Below are 12646 nucleotides of genomic sequence, written 5' to 3'. Positions count from 1 at the left end.
TAGTACTACTTTACCTTGTATACGTTACTTCTCACAGTAGTGCCCCATATTCACATTACATCATAATGAATTGCTCATTATTAACATTACACCACACCATATTGCTCTTAATTCACATTAAACCACACACTAGTGCCCTTTCTACACGTTACACCACACTATAGAGCACCTTATAAACATAATGCCACACATTAGTTATGCCTTTATACACATAATACCACACAGTAATGCCCCTTACACATATGAGACACATCATTAATGTCCTTATAAACATAATGCACCTTACACATTATTCCAACTTTTATTAATGCCCTTGTACACATAATGACACACATAATGTCCCTTACACATATGCCGCAAATTATTAATGCTCTTATACATATAATGACACACATAATGTCCCTTACACATATGCCGCACATTAATAATGCATTTATACACGACACACGTAATGCCCCTTACACATATGGTGAACATTATTGCACAAACAACCCACCCGCACACAGCACTCCCTCGGCTGCTAACACTGTAACTTCTGCCTCTGAATGGATACAGATGTATGTTCATACGTCTTTCTTGCCTCAATACGCCATGCAGCAGAAGATGCCTGGCGTGAGTCAGCTGGCCACTCTAGGCCAGCTCTGCTAATGTTGGGCACCTTTTTTGCTGAAAGTGCATATTTGCATTGCTATGTGACTAGGACACACAAGCAACTTTTGCTGATTAAAATGATATGAGGCATGCCGAAATTCTGTGTGCGACTGTGGCTGTATATGCATGCGAAATGCTACATTACAGTGCTGTCCAGGAATACACTGTAACATAGCATTTCATATACAGATATAGCTGCAGTCACAAAATGTAGGCATGCCATATATCATTTTAATCAGCAGAAGCTGCTGATTCTTGTGCCCCTAGGCATTCCAAATGCCCAAGGCATTTGCTTAGTTTGTCTATGCCAAAGGCCGGCTCTGATCCCAATGCAACTTTCAGCCACATTGTATAGTGAGGATTGTTGCTGACATAACTGTAGCCTTTGATCATTCATTAAAAATGTCTAAAGCTTTTTTCAAGCATTAATTTTATTACCTGAACTGTATATTTTTGGTTACTATAAAAAAAGACACTGGCTGTGAAGGAGTCAAGCATACATAACCAACAGTTCTACTAATACAAAAATATAACAAATTAACAATAAACTAGCTCAGATGGACCAACTCATAGCAACTAGGACACACAGTCACATGCCCAAACACTTAAAATTCACTAGAAAAACAAAGATTGCCGTATGAAGACCACAGCTAGAACCCTACTCCAAATGCTTATAAAACAGGTTTGGGATACACAAAATAATATTAAAACATAAATTACATCCACAATATATAATGCAAATCTCCCAACTTAATATAAATCTTATCTTACATTGCAGTGTCAATATATACTAACATACATCAGCAATGTACTGCATTTTAGCTTCCATGCTCTTGCAAAAACAACAGAAAGATAAATTTTATTTCAATGACCATAATCCATCATCTAATTACAAGAGAAAGTTTACTCTCTTCATACTACCCAAAGATTCCAACAACACAAAAAAATAACACCTTTCAAGTTCTAGATTAGAAGGGTCATGTGTCAAGTCGTAACAACTGGGACAACACATCTCACACAGCCATGTGACCACCCACTCATCATGCTCTAGAACCAGAAGGATCAATGTTTAAAGTCCAAGGCTAGAACCTGACTCTAGAGATCCCATGAAACAAATTAGGGAGACACAAAATAATAGCTCACAATGAAACTTTCAGCCACATTGTAGAGTGAGGATCTTGCTGACTTAATTGTAGCCTTTGATCATTCATTAAAAATGTTTAAAGCTTTTCTCAGCCATTCATTTTATTTTCTGAACTGTATATTTTTTGTTAATGTAACAAAGACACTGGCAGGGTGAAGGAGTCAGACATAGGTTTCCTAATGACAAACAGAAAACTCATTGCACCTTTATCACCTAAGCAACAGCTCTAACAACACAAGCAAACATGAAAAATTAAAACAAAAATATCAGGTTCTAGATCATAAGGACTAAATCATAGCAACTAGGAAACTACCTCTCACAAAGCAACACAACCAATCATTCACTAGAACCACAAAGATTATTGTATGAAGCTCACAGCTAGAACCCTACTCTCAAGTGTTCACGAATCAGATTAGGGAGACACAAATAATAATAAAACATATATCACAACTTAATACAGTGCAAATCTTTGTTCCATTGCACATTGCTGTGTCAATATACACTAACATACTACTACACACATTGGCCAAGTGTTGCATTTTAGCTTTTCTACTCTTATGAAAAGCAGCAAAACAGTTGTTACAATTCCCATAATCCATCACTTATTTGTAAAAAGAAATGCATCTCACTTCTCATCACGCATTCTAACAACACAAATTGCAGAAAACAGTACATGTATTTAAAAAATAAATAACTTGAGGCTCTACATCAAAAGAGTCATGTGACAGGTTGTAATAGCTGGGAAACCCCATCTCACACAGCCATGTGACTATACACTCATTATGTTCTAGAACTAGCATATGGTGCCCACAGCTAGAACCTGACTCTAAGGACCCGTGAAACAAATTAGGGAGAACCAAAACAATGGATCCCAATCAGAGCTGGCCTTAACCAATATGATGCCCTAAGAAGAAAATTGGGCTGGTGTCCCTCAGAATCACTGCTAGTTCTGCCTCTGACCCTGTGCCCCTTTCCCAGCAACATCACCCCTCACCAATAGCAGACCTAATTTTGGTCCTTCTACTCCCTATTTTTTAAATAGAAACAGTGAGCATTTTGGCACACAGCCTAAAAAGGGGTGTGTTCCTGCTGGGAAGGGGCATGGCCACCCAATAGTATCCCCAATTCAAATTATGCCACACAGTAGTGCAACTTTATTCACATTATATCATGCAATGGTGTCCCTTCTTCACGATACATCACACAGTAGTACTACTTTACCTTATATACGTTACTTCTCACAGTAGTGCCCCATATTCACATTACATCATAATGAATTGCTCATTATTAACATTACACCACACCATATTGCTCTTAATTCACATTAAACCACACACTAGTGCCCTTTCTACATGTTACACCACACTATAGAGCACCTTATAAACATAATGCCACACATTAGTTATGCCTTTATACACATAATACCACACAGTAATGCCCCTTACACATATGAGACACATCATTAATGTCCTTATAAACATAATGCACCTTACACATTATTCCAACTTTTATTAATGCCCTTGTACACATAATGACACACATAATGTCCCTTACACATATGCCGCAAATTATTAATGCTCTTATACACATAATGACACACATAATGTCCCTTACACATATGCCGCACATTAATAATGCATTTATACACGACACACGTAATGCCCCTTACACATATGGTGAACATTATTGCACAAACAACCCACCCGCACACAGCACTCCCTCGGCTGCTAACACTGTAACTTCTGCCTCTGAATGGATACAGATGTATGTTCATACATCTTTCTTGCCTCAATACGCCACGCAGCAGAAGATGCCTGGCGTGAGTCAGCTGGCCACTCTAGGCCAGCTCTGCTAATGTTGGGCACCTTTTTTGCTGAAAGTGCATATTTGCATTGCTATGTTACTAGGACACACAAGCAACTTTTGCTGATTAAAATGATATGAGGCATGCCGAAATTCTGTGTGCGACTGTGGCTGTATATGCATGCAAAATGCTACATTACAGTGCTGTCCAGGAATACACTGTAACATAGCATTTCATATACAGATATAGCTGCAGTCACAAAATATAGGCATGCCATATATCATTTTAATCAGCAGAAGCTGCTGATTCTTGTGCCCCTAGGCATTCCAAATGCCCAAGGCATTTGCTTAGTTTGTCTATGCCAAAGGCCGGCTCTGATCCCAATGCAACTTTCAGCCACATTGTATAGTGAGGATTGTTGCTGACATAACTGTAGCCTTTGATCATTCATTAAAAAATGTCTAAAGCTTTTTTCAAGCATTCATTTTATTACCTGAACTGTATATTTTTGGTTACTATAAAAAAGACACTGGCTGTGAAGGAGTCAAGCATACATAACCAACAGTTCTACTAATACAAAAATATAACAAATCAACAATAAACCAGCTCAGATGGACCAACTCATAGCAACTAGGACACACAGTCACATGCCCAAACACTTAAAATTCACTAGAAAAACAAAGATTGCCGTATGAAGATCACAGCTAGAACCCTACTCCAAATGCTTATAAAACAGGTTTGGGAGACATAAAATAATAATAAAACATAAATTACATCCACAAAATATAATGCAAACCTCCCAACTTAACATAAATCTTATCTTACATTGCAGTGTCAATATATACTAACATACATCAGCAATGTACTGCATTTTAGCTTCCATGCTCTTGCAAAAACAACAGAAAGATACATTTTATTTCAATGACCATAATCCATCATCTAATTACAAGAGAAAGTTTACTCTCTTCATACTACCCAAAGATTCCAACAACACAAAAAAAATAACACCTTCCAAGTTCTAGATCAGAAGGGTCATGTGTCAAGTCGTAACAACTGGGACAACACATCTCACACAGCCATGTGACCACCCACTCATCATGCTCTAGAACCAGAAGGATCAATGTTTAAAGTCCAAGGCTAGAACCTGACTCTAGAGATCCCATGAAACAAATTAGGGAGACACAAAATAATAGCTCACAATGAAACTTTCAGCCACATTGTAGAGTGAGGAGGATCTTGCTGACTTAATTGTAGCCTTTGATCATTCATTAAAAATGTCTAAAGCTTTTCTCAGCCATTCATTTTATTTTCTGAACTGTATATTTTTTGTTAATGTAACAAAGACACTGGCAGGGTGAAGGAGTCAGACATAGGTTTCCTAATGACAAACAGAAAACTCATTGCACCTTTATCACCTAAGCAACAGCTCTAACAACACAAGCAAACATGAAAAATCAAAACAAAAATATCAGGTTCTAGATCATAAGGACTAAGTCATAGCAACTAGGAAACTACCTCTCACAAAGCAACACAACCAATCATTCACTAGAACCACAAAGATTATTGTATGAAGCTCACAGCTAGAACCCTACTCTCAAGTGTTCACGAATCAGATTAGGGAGACACAAATAATAATAAAACATATATCACAACTTAATACAGTGCAAATCTTTGTTCCATTGCACATTGCTGTGTCAATATACACTAACATACTACTACACAAATTGGCCAAGTGTTGCATTTTAGCTTTTCTACTCTTATGAAAAGCAGCAAAACAGTTGTTACAATTCCCATAATCCATCACTTATTTGTAAAAAGAAATGCATCTCACTTCTCATCACGCATTCTAACAACACAAATTGCAGAAAACAGTACATGTATTTAAAAAATAAATAACTTGAGGCTCTACATCAAAAGAGTCATGTGACAGGTTGTAATAGCTGGGAAACCCCATCTCACACAGCCATGTGACTACACATTCATTATGTTCTAGAACTAACATATGGTGCCCACAGCTAGAACCTGACTCTAAGGACCCGTGAAACAAATTAGGGAGAACCAAAAAAATGGATCCCAATCAGAGCTGGCCTTAACCAATATGATGCCCTAGGAAACAATCTGGGCTGGTGTCCCCCAGAATCACTGCTAGTTCTGCTTCTGACCCTGTGCCCCTTTCCCAGCAACATCACCCCTCACCAATAGCAGACCTAATTTTGGTCCTTCTACTCCCTATTTTTTAAATAGAAACAGTGAGCATTTTGGCACACAGTCTAAAAAGGGGTGTGTTCCTGCTGGGAAGGGGCATGGCCACCCAATAGTATCCCCAATTCAAATTATGCCACACAGTAGTGCAACTTTATTCACATTATATCATGCAATGGTGTCCCTTCTTCACGTTACATCACACAGTAGTACTACTTTACCTTATATACGTTACTTCTCACAGTAGTGCCCCATATTCACATTACATCACAATGAATTGCTCTTTATTAACATTACACCACACCATATTGCTCTTTATTCACATTAAACCACACAATAGTGCCCTTCCTACACGTTACACCACACAATACAGTACCTTATACACATAATGCCACATATTAGTTATGCCTTTATACACATAATACCACACAATAATGCCTCTTACACATATGAGACACATCATTAATGTCCTTATAAACATAATGCACCATACACATTATGCCAACTTTTATTAATGCCCTTATACACATAATGACACACATAATGTCCCTTACACATATGCCGCACATTAATAATGCATTTATACACGACACACGTAATGCCCCTTACACATATGCTGAACATTATTGCACAAACAACCCACCCGCACACAGCACTCCCTCGGATGCTAACATTGTAACTTCTGCCTCTGAATGGATACAGATGTATGTTCATACATCTTTCTTGCCTCAATATGCCATGCAGCAGAAGATGCCTGGCGTGAGTCAGCTGGCCACTCTAATGTTGTGCACCTTTTTTGCCGAAAGTGCATATTTGTATTGCTATGTGACTAGGACACACAAGCAACTTTTGCTGATTAAAATGATATGAGGCATGCCGAAATTCTGTGTGCGACTGTGGCTGTATATGCATGCGAAATGCTACATTACAGTGCTGTCCAGGAATACACTGTAACATAGCATTTCATATACAGATATAGCTGCAGTCACAAAATATAGGCATGCCATATATCATTTTAATCAGCAGAAGCTGCTGATTCTTGTGCCCCTAGGCATTCCAAATGTCCAAGGCATTTGCTTAGTTTGTCTATGCCAAAGGCCGGCTCTGATCCCAATGCAAATTTCTGCCACATTGTATAGTGAGGATTGTTGCTGACATAACTGTAGCCTTTGATAATTCATTAAAAAATGTCTAAAGCTTTTCTCAAGCATTCATTTTATTACCTGAACTGTATATTTTTGGTTACTATGAAAAAAGACACTGGCAGTGAAGGAGTCAAGCATACATAACCAACAGTTCTACTAATACAAAAATATAACTAATAAACAATAAACTAGCTCAGATGGACCAACTCATAGCAACTAGGACACACAGTCACATGCCCAAACACTTAAAATTCACTAGAAAAACAGAGATTGCCGTATGAAGACCACAGCTAGAACCCTACTCCAAATGCTTATAAAACAGGTTTGGGAGACACAAAATAATATTAAAACATAAATTACATCCACAATATATAATGCAAATCTCCCAACTTAATATAAATCTTATCTTACATTGCAGTGTCAATATATACTAACATACATCAGCAATGTACTGCATTTTAGCTTCCATGCTCTTGCAAAAACAACAGAAAGATACATTTTATTTCAATGACCATAATCCATCACCTAATTACAAGAGAAAGTTTTCTCTCTTCATACTACCCAAATATTCCAACAACACAAAAAAATAACACCTTTCAAGTTCTAGATCAGAAGGGTCATGTATCAAGTCATAACAACTGGGACAACACATCTCACACAGCCATGTGACCACCCACTCATCATGCTCTAGAACCAGAAGGATTAATGTTTAAAGTCCAAGGCTAGAACCTGACTCTAGAGATCCCATGAAACAAATTAGGGAGACACAAAATAATAGCTCACCATGTAACTTTCAGCCACATTGTAGAGTGAGGATCTTGCTGACTTTTCTCAGCCATTCATTTTATTTTCTGAACTGTATATTTTTTGTTAATGTAACAAAGACACTGGCAGGGTGAAGGAGTCAGACATAGGTTTCCTAATGACAAACAGAAAACTCATTGCACCTTTATCACCTAAGCAACAGCTCTAACAACACAAGCAAACATGAAAAATCAAAACAAAAATATCAGGTTCTAGATCATAAGGACTAAATCATAGCAACTAGGAAACTACCTCTCACAAAGCAACACAACCAATCATTCACTAGAACCACAAAGATTACTGTATGAAGCTCACAGCTAGAACCCTACTCTCAAGTGTTCACGAATCAGATTAGGGAGACACAAATAATAATAAAACATATACAGGTTGAGTCTCCCTTATCCAAAATGCTCGGGACCAGAGGTATTTTGGATATCGGATTTTTCCGTATTTTGGAATAATTGCATACCATAATGAGATATCATGGCGATGGGACCCAAATCTAAGCACAGAATACATTTATGTTACATATACACCTTATACACACAGCCTGAAGGTAGTTTTAGCCAATATTTTTTATAACTGTGCATTAAACAAAGTGTGTGTACATTCACACAATTCATTTATGTGTCACATACACCTTATACACACAGCCTGAAGGTCATTTAATACAATATTTTTAATAACTGTGTGTATTAAACAAAGTTTGTGTACATTGAACCTTCAAAAAACAAAAGTTTCACTATCTCACTCTCGCTCAAAAAAGTCCGTATTTCGGAATATTCCGTATTTCGGATATTTGGATATGGGATACTCAACCTGTATCACAACTTAATACAGTGCAAATCTTTGTTCCATTGCACATTGCTGTGTCAATATACACTAACATACTACTACACAAATTGGCCAAATGTTGCATTTTAGCGTTTCTACTCTTATGAAAAGCAGCAAAACAGTTGTTACAATTCTCATAATCCATCACTTATTTGTAAAAAGAAATGCATCTCACTTCTCATCACGCATTCTAGCAACACAATTGCAGAAAACAGTACATGTATTTAAAAAATAAATAACTTGAGGCTCTACATCAAAAGAGTCATGTGACAGGTTGTAATAGCTGGGAAACCCCATCTCACACAGCCATGTGACTACAAACTCATTATGTTCTAGAACTAGCATATGATGCCCACAGCTAGAAACTGACTCTAAGGACCCGTGAAACAAATTAGGGAGAACCAAAACAATGGATCCCAATCAGAGCTGGCCTTAACCAATATGATGCCCTAAGAAAAAAATTGGGCTGGTGTCCCTCAGAATCACTGCTAGTTCTACCTCTGACCCTGTGCCCCTTTCCCAGCAACATCACCCCTCACCCATAGCAGACCTAATTTTGGTCCTTCTACTCCCTATTTTTTAAATAGAAACAGTGAGCATTTTGGCACACAGCCTAAAAAGGGGTGTGTTCCTGCTGGGAAGGGGCATGGCCACCCAATAGTATCCCCAATTCAAATTATGCCACACAGTAGTGCAACTTTATTCACATTATCTCATGCAATGGTGTCCCTTCTTCACGTTACATCACACAGTAGTACTACTTTACCTTATACAGGTTGAGTCTCCCTTATCCAAAATGCTCGGGACCAGAGGTATTTTGGATATCGGATTTTTCCGTATTTTGGAATAATTGCATACCATAATGAGATATCATGGCGATGGGACCCAAATCTAAGCACAGAATACATTTATGTTACATATACACCTTATACACACAGCCTGAAGGTAGTTTTAGCCAATATTTTTTTATAACTTTGTGCATTAAACAAAGTGTGTGTGCATTCACACAATTCATTTATGTGTCACATACACCTTATACACACAGCCTGAAGGTCATTTAATACAATATTTTTTATAACTGTGTGTATTAAACAAAGTTTGTGTACATTGAGCCTTCAAAAAACAAAAGTTTCACTATCTCACTCTCGCTCAAAAAAGTCCGTATTTCGGAATATTCCGTATTTCGGATATTTGGATATGGGATACTCAACCTGTATACGTTACTTCTCACAGTAGTGCCCCATATTCACATTACATCACAATGAATTGCTCATTATTAACATTACACCACACCATATTGCTCTTAATTCACATTAAACCACACACTAGTGCCCTTTCTACACGTTACACCACACAATAGAGCACCTTATAAACATAATGCCACACATTAGTTATGCCTTTATACACATAATACCACACAGTAATGCCCCTTACACATATGAGACACATCATTAATGTCCTTATAAACATAATGCACCTTACACATTATTCCAACTTTTATTAATGCCCTTATACACATAATGACACACATAATGTCCCTTACACATATGCCGCAAATTATTAATGCTCTTATACACATAATGACACACATAATGTCCCTTACACATATGCCGCACATTAATAATGCATTTATACACGACACACGTAATGCCCCTTACACATATGGTGAACATTATTGCACAAACAACCCACCCGCACACAGCACTCCCTCGGCTGCTAACACTGTAACTTCTGCCTCTGAATGGATACAGATGTATGTTCATACGTCTTTCTTGCCTCAATACGCCATGCAGCAGAAGATGCCTGGCGTGAGTCAGCTGGCCACTCTAGGCCAGCTCTGCTAATGTTGGGCACCTTTTTTGCTGAAAGTGCATATTTGCTTTGCTATGTGACTAGGACACACAAGCAACTTTTGCTGATTAAAATGATATGAGGCATGCCGAAATTCTGTGTGCGACTGTGGCTGTATATGCATGCGAAATGCTACATTACAGTGCTGTCCAGGAATACACTGTAACATACTGTAGCATTTCATATACAAATATAGCTGCAGTCACAAAATATAGGCATGCCATATATCATTTTAATCAGCAGAAGCTGCTGATTCTTGTGCCCCTAGGCATTCCAAATGCCCAAGGCATTTGCTTAGTTTGTCTATGCCAAAGGCCGGCTCTGATCCCAATGCAACTTTCAGCCACATTGTATAGTGAGGATTGTTGCTGACATAACTGTAGCCTTTGATCATTCATTAAAAAATGTCTAAAGCTTTTTTCAAGCATTCATATTATTACCTGAACTGTATATTTTTGGTTACTATAAAAAAGACACTGGCTGTGAAGGAGTCAAGCATACATAACCAACAGTTCTACTAATACAAAAATATAACAAATAAACAATAAACTAGCTCAGATGGACCAACTCATAGCAACTAGGACACACAGTCACATGCCCAAACACTTAAAATTCACTAGAAAAACAAAGATTGCCGTATGAAGACCACAGCTAGAACCCTACTCTAAATGCTTATAAAACAGGTTTGGGATACACAAAATAATATTAAAACATAAATTACATCCACAATATATAATGCAAATCTCCCAACTTAATATAAATCTTATCTTACATTGCAGTGTCAATATATACTAACATACATCAGCAATGTACTGCATTTTAGCTTCCATGCTCTTGCAAAAACAACAGAAAGATAAATTTTTATTTCAATGACCATAATCCATCATCTAATTACAAGAGAAAGTTTACTCTCTTCATACTACCCAAAGATTCCAACAACACAAAAAAATAACACCTTTCAAGTTCTAGATCAGAAGGGTCATGTGTCAAGTCGTAACAACACATCTCACACAGCCATGTGACCACCCACTCATCATGCTCTAGAACCAAAAGGATCAATGTTTAAAGTCCAAGGCTAGAACCTGACTCTAGAGATCCCATGAAACAAATTAGGGAGACACAAAATAATAGCTCACAATGAAACTTTCAGCCACATTGTAGAGTGAGGATCTTGCTGACTTAATTGTAGCCTTTGATCATTCATTAAAAATGTCTTAAGCTTTTCTCAGCCATTCATTTTATTTTCTGAACTGTATATTTTTTGTTAATGTAACAAAGACACTGGCAGGGTGAAGGAGTCAGACATAGGTTTCCTAATGACAAACAGAAAACTCATTGCACCTTTATCACCTAAGCAACAGCTCTAACAACACAAGCAAACATGAAAAATCAAAACAAAAATATCAGGTTCTAGATCATAAGGACTAAGTCATAGCAACTAGGAAACTACCTCTCACAAAGCAACACAACCAATCATTCACTAGAACCACAAAGATTATTGTATGAAGCTCACAGCTAGAACCCTACTCTCAAGTGTTCACGAATCAGATTAGGGAGACACAAATAATAATAAAACATATATCACAACTTAATACAGTGCAAATCTTTGTTCCATTGCACATTGCTGTGTCAATATACACTAACATACTACTACACACATTGGCCAAGTGTTGCATTTTAGCTTTTCTACTCTTATGAAAAGCAGCAAAACAGTTGTTACAATTCCCATAATCCATCACTTATTTGTAAAAAGAAATGCATCTCACTTCTCATCACGCATTCTAACAACACAAATTGCAGAAAACAGTACATGTATTTAAAAAATAAATAACTTGAGGCTCTACATCAAAAGAGTCATGTGACAGCTTGTAATCGCTGGGAAAACCCATCTCACACAGCCATGTGACTACACACTCATTATGTTCTAGAACTAGCATATGGTGCCCACAGCTAGAACCTGACTCTAAGGACCCGTGAAACAAATTAGGGAGAACCAAAACAATGGATCCCAATCAGAGCTGGCCTTAACCAATATGATGCCCTAAGAAGAAAATTGGGCTGGTGTCCCTCAGAATCACTGCTAGTTCTGCCTCTGACCCTGTGCCCCTTTCCCAGCAACATCACCCCTCACCAATAGCAGACCTAATTTTGGTCCTTCTACTCCCTATTTTTTAAATAGAAACAGTGAGCATTTTGGCACACAGCCTAAAA

General features: G+C 37.6%; 3 non-coding genes and 1 pseudogene across 3 annotated transcripts; all 4 read right to left on the bottom strand.

Annotated features, from left to right (window-relative positions):
- Positions 1-1617: 1617 nt before the first annotated feature.
- LOC134938921 (small nucleolar RNA U13) lies at positions 1618-1714 on the bottom strand. The gene has a single exon (XR_010181358.1). It is a non-coding gene; the product is annotated as a small nucleolar RNA U13 (small nucleolar RNA).
- A 2906-nt stretch (positions 1715-4620) lies between these two features.
- On the bottom strand, positions 4621-4717 carry LOC134938911 (small nucleolar RNA U13). The gene has a single exon (XR_010181351.1). It is a non-coding gene; the product is annotated as a small nucleolar RNA U13 (small nucleolar RNA).
- A 2835-nt stretch (positions 4718-7552) lies between these two features.
- On the bottom strand, positions 7553-7649 carry LOC134938920 (small nucleolar RNA U13). The gene has a single exon (XR_010181357.1). It is a non-coding gene; the product is annotated as a small nucleolar RNA U13 (small nucleolar RNA).
- Positions 7650-11403: 3754 nt separating this feature from the next.
- On the bottom strand, positions 11404-11491 carry LOC134938919 (small nucleolar RNA U13; annotated as a pseudogene).
- Positions 11492-12646: the final 1155 nt, after the last annotated feature.

The sequence above is a fragment of the Pseudophryne corroboree genome, chromosome 6 (assembly GCF_028390025.1).
Source record: "Pseudophryne corroboree isolate aPseCor3 chromosome 6, aPseCor3.hap2, whole genome shotgun sequence".
NCBI lineage: Eukaryota > Metazoa > Chordata > Amphibia > Anura > Myobatrachidae > Pseudophryne > Pseudophryne corroboree.
This window is presented reverse-complemented; position numbering and strand designations above follow the sequence as displayed.